The sequence below is a fragment of the Dipodomys merriami genome, unplaced genomic scaffold (genome assembly GCF_024711535.1).
Source record: "Dipodomys merriami isolate MVZ:Mamm:240054 unplaced genomic scaffold, mDipMer1.0.p SCAF_10, whole genome shotgun sequence".
Lineage (NCBI taxonomy): Eukaryota > Metazoa > Chordata > Mammalia > Rodentia > Heteromyidae > Dipodomys > Dipodomys merriami.
The window spans coordinates 39956726-39974713 of record NW_027202271.1 but is presented as its reverse complement, the minus strand read 5'-3'; positions in this window follow the sequence as shown (position 1 = coordinate 39974713).

Sequence of the window (17988 nt, the reverse complement as noted above, 5' to 3'; positions counted from 1 at the left end):
CCTCACTCAAGGAATTTGTCATTCTGTGAAATAGAGACCTGCTCTTTTAAATACTTAAGCCAAATCTTCAGGATCATACAAGTGATTCCTTAACCTTAGGCAGCTTTAAAGATTTGATTTTCTGGTATTTCAAACTTCTGAGTGCAAATGTGCTTTATAAACAGATTTTAGATAATACATGCTAGGATAGGCAGGAAATTGGGATGATATTGGATGTACACAAAAGAATTTAGATATAAGAAAGAATATCATTATAGAAGGAAAAGAACAGTTGCTCCAAGGTCTAGGATTGCTATTTAATAAACTAGAGACAATTTTACTTTAAGGGACTACAAAAATTACTGAATTATATGTGCTAATTTTTGGATAACTGTCTGAGGGAAAAAAATTTCATATTAATGTGCTTGAAGATTTAAATGTCTATTGCTGTATTACTGATTTTTTTTGCTGAATCTTTGCTCTTATTCTCTCTAATATTGCTTATGTCTTTCTAGATTCTGTACTGATAGGTATGTTTCCACCTCTCTCTCTCTCTCTCTCTCTCTCTCTCTCTCTCTCTCTCTCTCTCTCTCTCTCTCTCTCTCTCTCTCTCTCTCACACACACACACACACACACACACACACACACATTTTATTTTTTCCACAGTCACCTTCACATTTCCATCATTTCATTAACTTTCTTCCCTTTTCTCGTCCTGCTTTTTTTTTTATAAGACTATGGTTTCAAGAAAGAGGGAAATACTACAAAGCCACCCTCTCCCAGAGTTATTTCTAAGACAGAATATTCACATACCTAATGAAATTACATGATACTCATTCCTTCCCTCAGTTTTTGAATAAAATTATTCAAGGTACCTTTTGGGGCAAAGGTTTCTTCCAGAATGAAGTATTTCAGGATTCATGCAGGAATCTGAACAATTCTTGAGGGCTGGGGTTGGGGGGGAGGGAGGGTTCAAGGTGTCTGAGATTTGTTTAATTTGTAAAGAATTCAATCACGTAGGAATCCTTAAAAGAAAAAAGGTAGAAGTATTCTGATGGAGATTTATATTATATAGTATTACCACAGAGATTAAATTTCTCATTTAATTTCTAAATTTAAGGAAAACCGATAATTCCAACCATTTAGTAATTATTTTAGACAACTAACAGTCATTCATAAAATTTAATATTCAGAAGTTAAATGATGGCTGATATTTCCTTATTTTCAGTTCATGTTGTATCTTGCATAAAACAAGGTATTGAGCACTACTTATGAAAACTTTTCTAAAAGGGATAGTAGTGGTTAAGGAACTGTAAAACATCTCTGAAATATCGTTTCTTTCCTACCACTAGGGGGCAAAATGGAAGTTTAAAAGCATTCTGTTTTCACTTTGAGGACTGCTTACACTTCTCAGTAACAGTTTCTTTATGACAGAATTCTTTCAAAGTGACTTTGGTGAAGGATTAAAAAATATATGTCTAGGTAGCTAGCTTGCTACATTCTTGGCATAATATTTAAATTTCTGGAGTTACAAACACAAAGAATATTCTTTTAAAATGTGTGATTGCAGCCTAATAATAAAAAAAAATGTGATTTCTTTGTTTTTCAATACAGGGGTGAGTTTTTCAAGTCAGAAAGCTTAGAAAATGTTGATAAAATAAATTCCTTATTAAACTAAAAAGAGGATAGAATATTAGAAGTGCATGTTAGTTATATAATCTGAATATTAATTGTTAATGTCAGAATTATTACACTAAATCCAAAAGAATTGAGGAACTTCTGTTAACTGATATCAAATGATTCAAAATTAAATAGATGAATTATATTATATTTCCTTTGGGTGAAAAGAATGATGTATGAAATTTTTCCTATTAAAATCATGATACAAATTCTTTGATCTCTACTTGATACTCTTAAAATGTTATTTTCTTTTCCCTTTTGACCTAACTTATTAGGGCTACAGAGAAGCCAATTCAACAATTTGCTTTAGAAGAGATTAGGGGGATTATGAACATTTTAAAATATCCTAGAAATCACCCAAGTGAGTCCTTTAAGACAGCATTATAGGCACTTTTCCCGTCAGATGAGTAAGATACTTTTATTGTTAAGGACATTACTTGAAGTCCTTCTGAGTTCCACTGAGTTTTAAAGGGAAATCAAATGAGTTTGAACCTTATCTTCCTGTATAAGTCTTTCAGTCTGAGATCACTAACTTTAAGTGACCTTAAAGTTAACTTATCTAGATAATGGCTAAAGGAAAGTTCTCTAGAGAATGTAATTTCCAAGTTTCCACTGTGGCTTGACAGTCATTTTTCTCTTCAAAATAATCACTCAGAATAATCAATAGAGTTACCCGAAGAACTGACCATTAGAAAGAGTTGTCTATAAGGATTTTTATTGGGAGACAAAAAAAAAGGCTTCAAAACCACCTATAGCCAAACTTCTTCACATCCCTAAGATTTTATATTTATCAACAACCTCAAAAGCAGCTTTCTGAGCTCTCTAATATTTCCCTACTTAATAATTTCACATTAGCCTGTCAGTTTCTATTGAGAAATGGCTTTTCATCTTACTCTGACCATATAGTCTCTCTGTGTATGATATTAATTCTCATTTTAAAAAGGCTGTGTCTTGCCGGGCACCATTGGCTCAAGTCTGAAATCCTAGCTACTTAGGAGGCTGAGATCTGAGAATCACAGTTCAAAGCCAGCCCGGGCAGGAAAGTCCGTGAAACTCTTATCTCCAATAAACGGCCAGAAAACCAGAAGTGGTGCTGTAGTTCAAGTGGTTGAGCGCTAGCCCTGAGCTGAAGAGCTGAGGGACAGTGCTTATGCTCAGAGTTCAAGCCCCACGACTGGCGCACAAAAAAAAAAAAAAAAAAAAAAAAAAAAGGCTGTGTCTTGGCGGCTGGGAAGGTGGCTCAGCGATAGAGTGCTTACCATGTATGCATGAGGCCCTGGGTTCAATTCCTCAGCACCATATAAACAGAAAAAGACAGAAGTGGTGTTCTGTGGCTCAAATGGTAGAGTGCTCGCCTTGAGCTGAAGAGCTGAGGGACAGTGCCCAGGCCCCGAGTTCAGGCCCCATGACAGACCAAAAAAAAAAAAAAAAAAAAAGGTGTGTGTCTTATTAGCTTGTCACAATAAACCTTTCCAAGTTGGAATCCTAAAAATATTCTTGTTGCTTCTACTATGAATAGTTTCTCCCAAGTGCCCACATTCACATATTCACTTCTTATCCTATGTGTGATAAACTTACCAGAAGGAATGGATGTTCTGTATTTATTCCCTCAAGTTTCACAATCCATAATTAGCCAAAACACATTTACTGAATTGAGTTAAAAACACACACTGTTTTGGATAATTTATGTATTATTTCTGGATTTTTATTTTTATCAATCAATTCCACCACACTTCTTAAATCTGCCTTGTTAATGTTAGTCTTCATATTTTATATCTTTTTTCATTTTATCAAGAGTTAATTACTTTTATCAGCCTTTTCTATCCTCCCTAGAAAGGCCAACTTAAAAAAAAAATTGAAAAAAAGCATCCTGAAATCATTTGCATCCATTGGTTGAGTGTTTAGGTTAAATTGTAGGGTTATTGAGTTTCTATAAATGAATCTTTGATTTAAAGCTACAACTCTGATTCATCTAAACAAACAATGATGTCGAGTTCTATAAGTTCAATTGATTTTTCTATTCAGTTAAAGTTCATTTTCTAGGTCTCCTGATAGATATGTGCGTGAACTCACCCATACTGTCATGTACTTCCTCACACACTAAATGAGCATAACTCAGACCTGGGAGATTTAGGTAAATGGAAACCAAATATTCAATTTTCCAATCTAAGTATAGCCAGGCTTGGTGCTCATAATCTGTATAAATCCCCCTCTCATTTCCCTTTGGTTCTTCAGTCTCTGTTGATACATTTTCTAGGTAATTAACATGGAAAAATTGATATTGGATTTCTGTAGTCAAAGCATATTTTACAACTTACGCTAATCACAGCACATGCTTTTCATGGGACCCACATGTTAATGAGTTGTCATAGTTAACAAAGGTTCTCTGTATTTCTATACTGCACACATCTCAGAGTCTTGTTTCTAAGTAACGGCACCCACAAAAATTTACCTACCATGTGCAATGCTCAAATAAGTGTCCACATAGTCCTTATTCTGGGAAAGTCCAAAGCAAAAACTTAAAGAAAAAAAATACCTGACAATCATCTTCTTTTATGTTTTTTTGTTTCACAAATTACTGTAATTAGCAAAAGTAAGAGATGAGTTTGCACTGAAATAAAGTTTCTTGCCTATCTTAAATCTGTTATAAAATCTAAAATATTTATATTGAATCTATCATATCAGAAACTGACCAGATGTACATGAGCTATCCTTTACCAATAACAGCTTTATTGAATTCTACCCACCGCCACTACTGTCCAGTTCTGAGAATCAAACTATTCTGAGCTCTCTGCACAGTAGACAATGTTTCACTACTGAACAGTAATCTCAGCTCTCAGACAAATGAGTTTTCTTTCCTTTGTAACATAGTAGATATTGAATTTGGAGAATAATGATTTCTATTTCATAGTCTTGTCACATTTTTGTAAATTATAGTTGCTTCCCAGTAATCTGTTATATCTTCTAGCTTCAAATCCTTTCTTTTCTTCAATAACATTAGGCACTCAGTAAATGGTGATCATTAAGTGAATTAATAAATTACAAATAGCCCTTCTAAAGATAATGAGGATAGTGATTTCTCCTTCAAGTCTCATATAGAAATGCTTATTCTTCAACTTGGCATGAATAATAACTAGAAAGCAAATAAATGTTTTCTGCAACAATTTCTAGCCACTGAGATAGCATGAGAAAACGTTTCCCTTCAGTAAGTCCTGCCTATTATTTAAATAGCCATTGATATTTTGTATATTTCCATTGAGTCAAAGAGGGGTATGGTGATGCCTATAACATGTTAACACAGGTGATTTTGTGTCAGTTTCTGTAAAGTCAGACAGCAAATTGACAGAAGTAGAAAACCTTATTAAAAAATGTAGCTACCTGATCTTAGAAATAGCACTGTAACCAAGAGTAGAAGCCTAAGATTAATCTATTTATGTTAATTGATTTCATGGATTCTATGAATCACAGTTTATAAGATGGTATTATGTCTAATGGTTAAATTAAAAATATAAAGAGAAAACATAGCGTATGAGTAAGGACCAATAACTCATAGGAAGGTGCTTTTGTTTTAACACATCAACCTCAAAAACTAAGATGGTATCCAATGAACAATTCAAGGAAATTAGTTGAATATACTGGAAAATGTTATGCTAAATGAGAGGCTAGTACTTTTAATTTGCAAGTATATTTAGTAAATAAATAAGATGGTTTTGATTCTAACATATCATTTTAACCATAGTTTCTCCTTTTTCAGGTTAAGATGTATTTTTACATCTTAAACCAACATGCAGACAATTATACTGACTGTAGGAAAACTCCTGGGACTCCATATGCCTTAAGGTGTTTCATCTGGGGTGGAAGATTGAAAAGTATAAAAAGAATCAGGATAAGAATAAAGTTACACTCTGTGGGGTAGGAGCGAGGAGTATGGGAAGGGGACATTTCACACTTTGTACTCTAGGTGGAGGCACTAGTATGTATACTAGTCAGGAATTCTTGCATTACTAGACCATATTTTAATGTCATCCTAATCCATTGATCCAAAGAATGCAAGAACTCAAAAGAGTCTTATGGAGCTAGGCTTATACTTTCATCTCACAGAGTAAGAAATGCTAGTTCATATGTTCTTAATGTGTGATGAATTTTTGCTATCCTTGCTATCTTTGCTATCTTAATCTTAAACTGTTACTGCTGGCAAAGATCTGAATACTTTTTCCCAAGTGAAGGTTATTTTCCAACATCAATAAACCTATTTTGAGAAAATAGTTTGTTCTCACTGAGTTTCTCTCTTTTATTATTCCAGCATCCTTAAAGTTGAAACTAATTCAAAAAGTTTTTTCACTATAAAATGAGTCTTGCCTTTTGGCTGGATCTGGCTTATTATCATCATCATCATCATCATCATCATCACCATCATCATCATCATCATCATCACCAACAATGTATTGCATTCAATATACTCAGTTCTGTTACTATTTTCTAGGAAATATAAATCTTTTAGCTATTAGGGCAAGGATTCTCTGCTCAGTTCATATAGTTCTATAATACAATCACATTTTAAAAACGTCCTCTCTGGCTCACGAGAAGATCACAATAACATGGTCCTGACTTGGAATTACACTGAAATGCCTATAAGGTCCAGGCAGGTAACAAGGGCCATTAACTCTGATTAATTAAGGGAATCATCTAATTGCTATTAAGCTATAATTAGATGACTTTCCCCCCATGAAAAAATATAAATATGCAAAGAGAGAGCTCCAGAGTTTCCAGAGCAAAGAATTATTGTGCGTCATCAAACTTGTTGGCATTCATTTGTATGTAATATTTGCGTTAGTATTTCTTTAATATCTGTTTCTTTGTAGGATTTACAACATTTTTCCCTTGATCAAGTGTTGTTAGAAATTTAAATGTTTTATTCATCTTTTGACCTTTGCTGATTTTTTTGTTACTTGTTTTCTATTCTATTCTATTATTTTTCATTATTCATGTAAATATTTCTTCTAGTCACTTTTCTTTGAGATTCCCCATCCTTCTTTTTTGGGTTAAATTTAAAGCTTTGTATTCTTTTGTTTTTTTAGTATATAATATTGGAGTCTTTATTATACAGTTAACAGGCTGCAGGCCGCGCATTGTTACAAAGGCCTGCAGCACACAAATACACATAACACAGGTAGGAAACATGCTAAAGAGGAAAGAAATAACAAAAACAATACCAACAAACCAATTCAGCCTCAATGGAGGGCTAAATTACAACACCATGATGACTGGAGACGAACCAGGAGACTGGAGAGAGGACACAATCACAGAGACACACGGGGCCTGGGTAATGGCATTTAGGCAGGTCCAGGCCTAAATAAGTCGGCAGATACTCAGGAAATTCCCAGTTCCAGGCACTGGACTAACAGATTCAGTGCCTATCAGTCAAGTGCCCCCCCCTGCCTCCAGGGATCCTGGATCGCCCATAACCTGGGAGGCAGGTGATGAGCAGAGCCAAAGCAGTCTTTCACCAGGAATCAGCTGCAGCTGATAGAGTCAGACATGAAGGGCAAGTCCACTTTGATCACGGAGGAAGTGGCTAGGATGATGATGTAGTTTCCTCCAGATGATGCCAGGCCTTTTTATGAACTGTATCCAAACAGGAATCTCTAGATTAGAAGACATGGGCTGGACAGCAGCAACAATGACTCCCAGCGACTCAAGTAGATTGTCATACCTTGTGTAAAGTCTTGCATTCTTTTGTTCTAATGAATTTTTGTTGTTGTTGGGCTTGCACTCTGGGGCTTGCACCTGGGCTGTCCCTGAGCTCTTCAGCTCAAGGCGAGTGCTCTACCACTTAAGCCACAGTGCCACTTCCAGTTTTCTGGTGGTCAATTGGAGATGAGTCTCACAGACTTTCCTGCTCAGGCTGGCTTTGAACTGTGATCTTCAGATCTCAGCCTCCTGAGTAGCTAGATTTACAGGCGTGAGCCACCAGCACCTGGCCCTAGAGAATGTTTTTAATCTGTATTTTTTCCATATCATAATTATTTCCACTCATTTGAGTAACTTGTATTTGATTTACATAGACTGCCACACCAGGCATCTTTCCAATCACAAGGATATGTATATATAATGAAATAACTTTTGGAAAACTCAAAGAAATGGAAGTCAAAATCACAATGATATAGTTCTTCACTCTAGTAAGAATGGCTAATGATAGCACAGATCTGAGGAAATTGGACCGCTTTCACGCTGTTTGTGGGAATATAGATTAGTGTTGTCATTATACAGAATCAAAGGGAGGTATCTCAACGTTACAATCCAGTAGTATGTTCAGAATATCTCTGCATTGCATGTTTATTAGAGCACTATTCATAAAAATTAAGAAAAAAAGTGTTGAACAACTGAAAAAAATGAACAAAGAAAATGTTATAGAACATGGAATGTGTTTTCATCACATAATAGGGAAACTCTTGTCAATGAGACAACCATTATGAAATCTGAGATTACTCTAGGTGAACTAAACTAAGCAGGGAAAGGGAAGTGATGCATAATCTCATTCACCTGTAGGAAATGAATCAGTTAACTCACAGGATTTCAGAGTAGAGTCTGTGCTATGGAGGAACAGAGATGTTAAGAGATGTTTGTCAGCAGAATCAAAATTTCAGTTATGAGTAGTATGTTCAAATTCATTATATAACATGAAAACCATAATTAACAATATGCCTGAAAATCACTGAAATAACAGATGCAATGTGGCCTTATCATCCATGATAATTATGTGAGATAATGCACATACTCACTGACTAGATTTAGTTATTCCATAATGTATGCATATTTGCAAACTGCATGCGTTACAAATACACTTCAATTTTACACTTCAGTTTTTAACAGAGCCTGAAGAAATTGTTAATTTATGCTAAAATCATGAACAATGTCTGTTCTCACACCTTCAGGCCAAGGTATTAGTTCATTGTACCCAGTCTTTTACAATCAGGAATTGTTTTTGTGAGAATGAAGTCAGCATGAAGACTGTTAAGTGATAAGAATGGCTTCTGGCACCAGACACTGGTAATCTAATGCTTCATCTTCACAGTAATAAGAGCTAATATTTATTGAGCTGTTAGTTTCTCACAAGATCTCTATGAGATACAATTATCTGTCTGTTTCTCCAGGAGAGAGCAAGTGTCATGGAGACTAAGAGTAACTTTTGATTCTACTAATAGAGTGGGGATTAAATCACAGAATCTGACTCAGAAGTCTGCCTGGTCAATCAAAAAGGCTTAGGCATAATCAAACATAGTCATAACTGAAATGTGGAATCTTGGGGTGGAAAATACTTAAAACTGTTTGAGCAGGTCATTTCTGTCTCTACTCTTTTGTATGGTGGGAAAACGACTATAACATTTACCCTTTACATGGGATAAATGCAGATAATTACATTGTAGTAAAACTTATCAGGTGACTTTGAATAATTCTTCAGAATAATTATCATTCATTGATCAGGAAAATAAATGGGAGAAGCAGGAGAGAGAAATCCTAGAACAATGTACACAGAGTTTAGGAGGCAATTTGGGTAAGAGCTCAGATTTAGAAAAATGATTGCAATATGGATCTTATAAGTTGGATGCTTATGGTGTCCCATGGAAATAAGGACTCTGGAGAATTGCAATAGAGACCACTCTTGCTACATGTTGGCACAGAACTTATCTATCTTTTGTCCATGTGGAGAATTTATGAGAGGCTGAGTTCAAAAGTAAAGCTCCCTGGCGGAGGAAATCTGGAGACAATATTTAGGTTGTGGTATGGGTGCTTTTATCCAGATTTCTTGTGAGAATCAAGAGCAACCATAAGAGTAGGAAAATTTAAAATTATTGAAATTTGTCGATTCTTCTGCTTGGGCTGGATTTGAACTACTGTCTTCCCAATCTCAGCATCCTAAGTAGTTAAAATGATAGGTATGTGCTATCATTCCAGCTTCAAAGATTAATTCTGACCCTCTTTCTAGCTTGTGGATAAGTGGCTGAATCCTCTGATTTTTGGTCTCTATCTTGAGCGGTGAGAGAGGGAACTTGGGTATCACTCTTCCTCTGAAGATACAGATAGGAACCCTGCATTATTAGAGCCCAATAATACATTTATTCAGTTTTAAAGACTCTACTAAATGCATTATCTCCAAACATAGTCACATGGGGATGAGAAATTCAGCATAGAAATTAGCACCAAGACATAATCCAGCAGATAACACTTGGTGTCAGCATTCTGATACAAATAAAGCTAATATATTTTATGCACTAAAACTAAGAAAACTGATACAGTGGTGAATTCAAATCCATTCACAGCATCTTTAATGAGTTTTAAAAATGAAGCAGATCCCCACCTAGTTATTAACTAGGAACTAAATATCAATTTAGTGACAGTTTTAAAGGTTGTATTATTTGTTGTATTGTTCTAACATCTATAAAATAACCATAATAACACTTCCAAGTTATATGAATTTCCTAAACACTTTGTGACTGATCTGTTTCTCTGCCTTATATTTACATCACCACTATACTTTACATACAACTAAACTCAAGAAATAGTCTTTGAAGTAATAATTGTCTTTCATCCTCTTCAACTCAAAATTTGGAAAGTCAGAACTGTGCTTTCTTGTTTTTGAAATAGAAGGCTTTTAACTTGTTGTGCCTTGAATACTTTAGATATGTAATAGGCCTTTATTGTATCACAGAATTAATTTGCTTCGAGTCAATGTGTCTGTTAAACACTAAATATAAATGGTAAGGAATAACGATTATCAATCAATTTCATTCACAAAGATTCTGTTTGTATCTTTTTAATATTAACAAGTTAATTAATGACCCTCATCAACAATCAACAGTACTTTTATTTGTGTAATATTTTCTTCAAATTCCTTCAGACTGTACTTCAAATTCCAACTGTTATAAAGCTTTTGAAAAAAGCAGATCAAATGTAGGGATTTATTTTTGTGCTAATACTTAAAACACATCTCAGAGCTTTAAGCCAATAAATGATTATCCTTTGTGATATTTTTTGAATGCTCTGAATTGAAGAGTATTTGAGTTATTTCCCACCCCACAGATACTACATTTTAGCACCTGCAATTTTTCCTCTCTTGCTGGATTCCTGTGGAATTACTCTCAGTGTGAGCCACCCGAAGTAGCATCTAAATCCTTTACTAGAAGGCAAATGTGATGACACATGCATGTAATCTCTGTTCTCAAGAGCTTGGTAGGGGAGGATTTCTGCAGTGAGTTTATGGTTAGCCTGGGCTGCATAATGAGACCCTGTATCAAAATACATGCAAAAACAAATAATATCTTGGTTGGAAGCATTTGGTATCTCCCTTCTTTTCATATTTATCCCTTAATTTTTAAAATAGACTTCTGAAATTTAAAGCTATTTTTGATATTTTAAAATAGAGTTTATTTTATTAAGAATACTGTGGAGCTCTATGAAACATTTTTTATTTTTTGTAAGAATTTCACTAGCACTTCATGATTTCATAACTTTTTCTTTCATTATAAAATTAATTTGACTAAACAGATCATAATTTCAAAGTAATTGAGTCAATTTAACATGTCTCACCTTGAAAACAGGTAAATGGAATGATAGATATATTAACTTAATCATTCCACAGTATACACATATATCAAACATGACATTGTACCTTATAAGGAAATTTCCTGACATTTGAATTAAAACAAAAGTGAATTCTGTGTCTTTATAAACTATAAGATACAGTGGGATTTTTATCATAGGCGTTAAATACTTTCAAGTAGATAGAACATTCGGGATTATAAAATTTAAAAAGAAGACTGCTTCAGTTGCAATTGTTCATACAATAGTAGAGTTGTGGTTTCAGTATTACTATTATATGAAGTTAGAAATTTATTTCCTTCTGGAGTGAGAATTCTTAGAAGAAACACAAGGCCTTACATGCATAAATTTAAGGTCTGTTTTAATATTGAGATTTTATTTCTAAGGTCTGTTTTAATATTGATATTTTTATTTCATTTACTTTATCATTTGAATATAAGCTATAAAGGATTTATTAACAGAACAGAAACAACATAAACTACTCTTGGCGCTTACCCAAGAGTGAATTCATTTATCTCAAGCCCTGAACTCCTTCATGTATTTGATGGCTCTCAACCTCAGATTTTTTTAAACTATAAAATCATAATAAAATTTCTTCTCCTGAAATGCATACTGTGATGGAGTGAAACTAGAGTCAGTACAGGATATTCTATTATTTATGATGGTAGATTAATGTACATTTTGAGATGCTTATAGGTTCACATGCCCATATTTAATTTTATTAAAGTGTTTATATTTCATGGCTTCCTTACTTTCTTTGAAGTTGAGTAATTTCTCTTAGTAACCAGGGTTATAGAGATTTGCTACTTTATCTCATTAGTGCTAATAACATCCATAACTTCTAAGTGATGAAATTTGGCCTTTTATTTAGGTCATAGAAATCTGGCCAACACCCAACTACTCAGCTATTCAAATAGTAAGTTTAATTAATTAAAAGCTATTTTTGATGGAACCACCCATTGAAGTTGTATGACTAATTTGACATATAGACTATACAAGTCCTACAAAGCTTAGGAGTGTCATTCTCTACTTTATATAGAATCAAAAGAACATTACTACCATAGAATCTCTGAAATAGTCTGTGTCTAGGCTTTATCCAAACCTTTCCAGATTGGTATTTCTTATTTCTTCCATTCTTTAATCCTTTTACATTATGTCACAACTCATGGAACTTACATCTAGCATTTAAAAGGTTTTGTGAAAGAAAACCAAAACTACATCCATCCCAGTTTTCAGAAATGACTTCATTACCAGGAACAAATTTAAGAAGGAAAAGAGTTATAGAAGCTAAAGCTCTCATTGGAAGTAACAATATCAGCCCAATTTCTTTTAACTCTTTATTGGCCACCTTTTGAGTGGTGCTTGTACCTTCTACCACAAACAATTCTGTTTTATGCAGTACCTTTAAGAAATGTATCCTGATTATCCAATGACTATCACCTGAGTTTTGGGCTTACTCTTCTGGTCAGCTGTATTTATTTTGGAGTTTTCCCCTCTTGTTCAAAAAGAATCGTATTATTTTTACTTTAATTGAAATTAGGATGTTCAATTAACCCAATAAGCTGATTGATCTTGGCATGTTACTTGGTTGTTATTTTTTCACAACTCGCCATATAAATGGTAATATATTGGCGTATGTGTAAACTAAGTTAGATCTTTATATTTCACCCTGCACCAGAATCAATTTCAAATGGATCAGTTACCTCGAGGTAAAGGTAAATACCTTGAAAACATTAGAGGAATGAATAGGAGAAACTCTCTAGGGCTCCTTAGCACAGGCTAACCCTTTCTTAGTAAAGATCCAGAAACATAACATATCAAAGAAAGGTTGGACAAATGCTACTGCATTAAAGTGCAGAGCTTCTGCATGGCAAAGAACATAGCTAGTAAGATCAATAGAAAGCCCACAGATTGGGAGATCTTCATTCGGCATACAACAGACAATGGCCTTATATGTAAAATATATTTAGAACCCAAGAAGTTAACCCCTAAAAACAAATCCTCAAAGAAACAACCAACCCATTAATAAGTGAGCAAAAGACTTAAAGAGAGACTTCTCTGAAAAGGAAATAAGAATGGCCAATAAACGCATGAAGAAAGCTCAACATCTCTGGCCATAAATGAAAATAACATTGAGATTCCACCTCACCCTAGTTAGAATGGCTATAATCAAGAGATCTAATAACAATAGATGCTGGAGGGGATGTGGTCAAAAGATACTTCTACTATACTTTTGGTGGGAATGTAAACTCATTCAACCACTGGAAAGCAGTGTGGAGGTTTCTCAAAAGACTAAACAGAGTCCCCTATGATCCAACAATTCCATTCCTGGGAATTTACCCAAATGACCACAAACAAGGCCACACTAAAGCTACCAGCACAACTATATGCATTGAAGCATTATTTACCATAGCTAAGATATGGAGCTAACTTAGATGGATTATGATTTTAAGTGTAGTTGTTCTTCTTACAAAAGCCCTGAAGAAAACTGGGTCTTACTAACACAGATGCCAATGATAAGTATACCAATTTAATCACTAAGCTAATTCAATCTCTAAAATTTGAAGGAGAAATTACAAAATCCAAAAATGCAATAGATGCATATAAGAATTTTTCTTCAAAAAAATCTCTCCCTGAACTTGCATTTAATGATAAATCTTCATTGCATTTTATTTTCATATTTCAAAACAGGTTTAGACTTGTTAACCAATCCAAGGTCTCTTCTAGGAATGGGGGGGGTTGACATGATTTTCTAACTCATAATTCTATGTTATATCTGCTATTTACTCTTTGGTGACATTCTCCATGCTTCAATTTAAAAAAAATCACAAGAACTTCTATAAGGAAGAGCCCAGAATGGTAAGTTACAGATTTAATTCTGTCAGTTCTGACTTAAAGTATATAACTTAACCTGAGAATGGTATTTGTTTTGTATTTTAAATAAACCTCATATTTAAGATGTACAACATGATATTCACATATTATAAAAATGGTTATGCTAGTGTAAATTAGCAAATCTATAAATCTATCATAGATTTAAATGTGAATCTATAATCTCACATAATAATAATAGTCATGAAAGCATTAAACACAAGCAAATTCTTCTTGAAAACAATTTCTTCTTCTGATTCCAGATGCTTTTGCATCTGGAATCTACTCATTTAGGAAAAGTTCTGAATGCACTGAGTACATTATTACTGACTGCACCTATCTCTAGGTTTTACATGGCTGCTTTGCATGACTTAAAAAGAAAAGGCATGAGTTTGGTACAAATTGTATAGTAGAACAATGTCAAAGACTAAATTCATTAATAAGTAATCCAAGAAAACTATAAAGCTGAGACAAAGGGATATTGTGGATAGATAATGAATCGAAGACAGAATATTGAGATACAATTAAGTTCCAAGATGTGCGTTCATGCCTGTCATCCTAGCTATTCAGAAAACTAAACTGAGAACTACTGTTCTCAGAGTCTGGGCAGGAAAGTCTGTAGACTCTTATTTCCAATTAACCACTGAAAATCTGGAAGTAGAGTTGTGGTTCAAGTAGTAGAATGCCAACCTTGAGCAAAACAAAACAAACAAAATTCCAGGACAATGATCAGGCCTTGAGTTCTAGCCCCAAGACTGACACTAATAGTAATAGTAATAATAACAATGATAATAATAGTAAGTTTTATATAGAGCAATTGATGTTCTTCATGGCAATGAAACTAAAACTTTTTGAATTATCTTTTTTTTTACTAGAAAATGTAATTTGTATTATTCCTTAGCAAAAATCATTGGCACATTTATGCGTTACTTCTTTTTTTAAAAAGTTAACACCACATTTCACAGCTTCAGCCTAATCAATAAGTAGTATAGAAATATATTCTTCTGTTAAATTGGATAATCTTTGAGGGAGACTGTAAGACTGGACTACATCAAAGAAAAAGAAAAAGAAAAACTTTGTGTGCCTTGTAACAAATTAGCACTACAAAATCTCAGGGCTTTGTATGTATGATTTCACTTTTGTTTGCATACATTGTTTTATAAAACTGGTTTTGGGGAATTTTTATCTATCTACTGCTGTAGATAGCCAAATTCATTGCTAAAGCAATAGCATACAACATATAATACTCATGTGGAGTATTATACTCATGTGGAGTATTATATTATAATAATATATAATTTGTATATAATATAGTACAACATCATATAATATAATGATATTATAATAATCCACAAGAATATTATATGTAATCTAAAAGGCACATTATAAATAGTCTACATCACACAGAAGGAAGCATTATTTTTAAATTCAGACAATTTTATAGATTCAAAAATATAACTTCTTGGGCTGGGAAGGTGGCTCAGTGGTAGAGTGCTTGCCTTGCATGCATGAGGCCCTGGGCTGGATTCCTCAGCACCACATAAGCCGAAAAATCTAGAAATGGTGCTGTGACTCAAGTGGTAGAGCGTTAGCCTTGACCTAAAAGGTGCAGGGACAGTGTCCAGGACCAGAGTTGAGGCCCCACGACCAACAAAACAAAACATTTTTCAAATTAACTATTTAGGATCTTTTTTGTGTGTGGGAGTGTGCCAGTCCTGGAGCTTGAATTCAGTTCTGTTTCTGAGTTTTGTTATTTTTTTCTTATGTCACTTGTGGGACTTGAACTCTGAGCTTGTCCCTCCGCTCTTCAGTTCAAGCCAAGCACTCTACCACTTGAGCCACAGTGCCACTTCTGGGTTTTGGGTGGTTAATTGGAAATGAGTCTCAAAGACTTTCCTATCTTTCCTGGCTTTGAACCTCAACCCTTAGATCTCAGCTTTGAACCTCAATCCTCAGATCTCAGCCTCCTGAGTAGCTAGGATTACAGGCGTGAGCCTAGGGTGCTCAGATTGTTTCTGAGCTGTATTATTCAAGGCTAGTACTCTACCACTTAAGCCAGTTTCATTTCTGACTTTTTGATGGTTAATTTGAGATAAGAATCTCAAAGACTTTCCTGGCCTGGCTAGTTTCTAACTGTGATCCTCAGATTTCAGCCACCTGAGTACGTAGGATTACAGGTATGAGCCACTGGAGCTAGGCCCAGAAATCAACTTTTTAAAACATAGTTTTCTTATTTTGCAGCTATCACTTGCATTTTTTCTATTTAGGTATTGTTAGTGTTCATATTTTGTACTTCTTTCAGCTTTTAACAATAAGATTTTGTGCTTTTCCCCAAGCTTTATTGATGTGTAATTGACAAATAAAAGTGTATATATTTAATATATACAAACTTGTCTGTACTTAATTTTTGTACATCAAAGAGCTTGTCATGAAAAGTATTAATATGGTATTTTATATGAGGAATAACAACATCCTAAACGAAACTCATTTGTGATCACTTGAAAGTCAGCATATGGTTATGCTAATAAATTTGTAATGTTTCCTTTTTCTCTATTAAAAGTCTTGTACTTAAAAAAGTAGTACATCTACGGCATATGTTAACAAGGGTGGAAGAAACTACAACATACACAGAGATACCTGTAAGGCTGGGTTTAGTTGAATTGCCTGAAAATGTTACATTAATAAGTAAATAGCTTTAGTTGATTATGTTTTAAGAAACAGAATGGTGGACTTCATTAAAGTATATGTGTGTATGCATATATATATACATGTTTGTAAATTTGTTTTCCAAGCAATTCAAACAGAAATATTGCCAGGGTTATATATGTTTATTCCATGTAAAGTCCATATTTACATAACACTACATCCCCTCATAATAGATATACATATTATATAATAAATATATACATATTATATAACAAATATATATACATATTATATAATAAATATATATATATATATATTATACATAATATATAATATGGAAGTGTGTATATTTGCTTTAAGATGGATTTGGATTCTTAAATAATTGTATCTCCTAGGCCTACAAAAAAATGCACCCCAATTATAACAATGACTATTATAGATTTTAAAAGTATATAAGGATTTGGGACAGATGATTATCGTGTTATTTATTACATAAAATTATAACAAAAATTCAATGTCAGATATTAAAATACTAGACAAAACACATACATATCTAAATGACAGATAGAGGTCTGGGAGAAAATTATGACAATAGGGAATGAAAAAAATCATTTCCTGTATGTTGTAGGATTCTAACTAAGAATTACGGAAACCATGAGATAGCTCTCTTTCTTTGGTGCTGTTGGGAACAGAGGAGGATTCCCATGGAAGTGCATTTCCATGAGGCCTTGCTGTTTTTACCAGATCCTACACAGTCATAGCCTGCAGTGAGATTTTCAGCCACAACCCACTGACCTCCTTTCCTTCCCTCCCAACCCTCCCCAGGGAAGCCCTGGATTGGGGGTAGGGGTAGAGGAGGAGTCATATGAAAGGGGTGTGACTGGTAGAGGGGCGGGCCTGTTATGATGGAACCGGGCCAATGGAGTTGCTGTCAAGACTTTGAACAAAATACTAGAAGTAAAGTCCTGGGAAATTGGGAGATCTTGACACAGCATTTTCCACACAGTATGGTGGTCTCTGCTGTGGTTCTGCCATGTTGGGACTCTCTCATTTGTGTCCACCAGTACCCAGATTTTTATCCTAGAGGTCATGGGTTCAAGCTCTTCTGTAATTAGGTGAAGTCAGTCCAGCCCTAGGCTTCCATTGCACACAGTTCCATAAAGCTTTTTCTCTCCTGTAGCTGAGGCCTGGCAGGCAACACGCATTTTCCT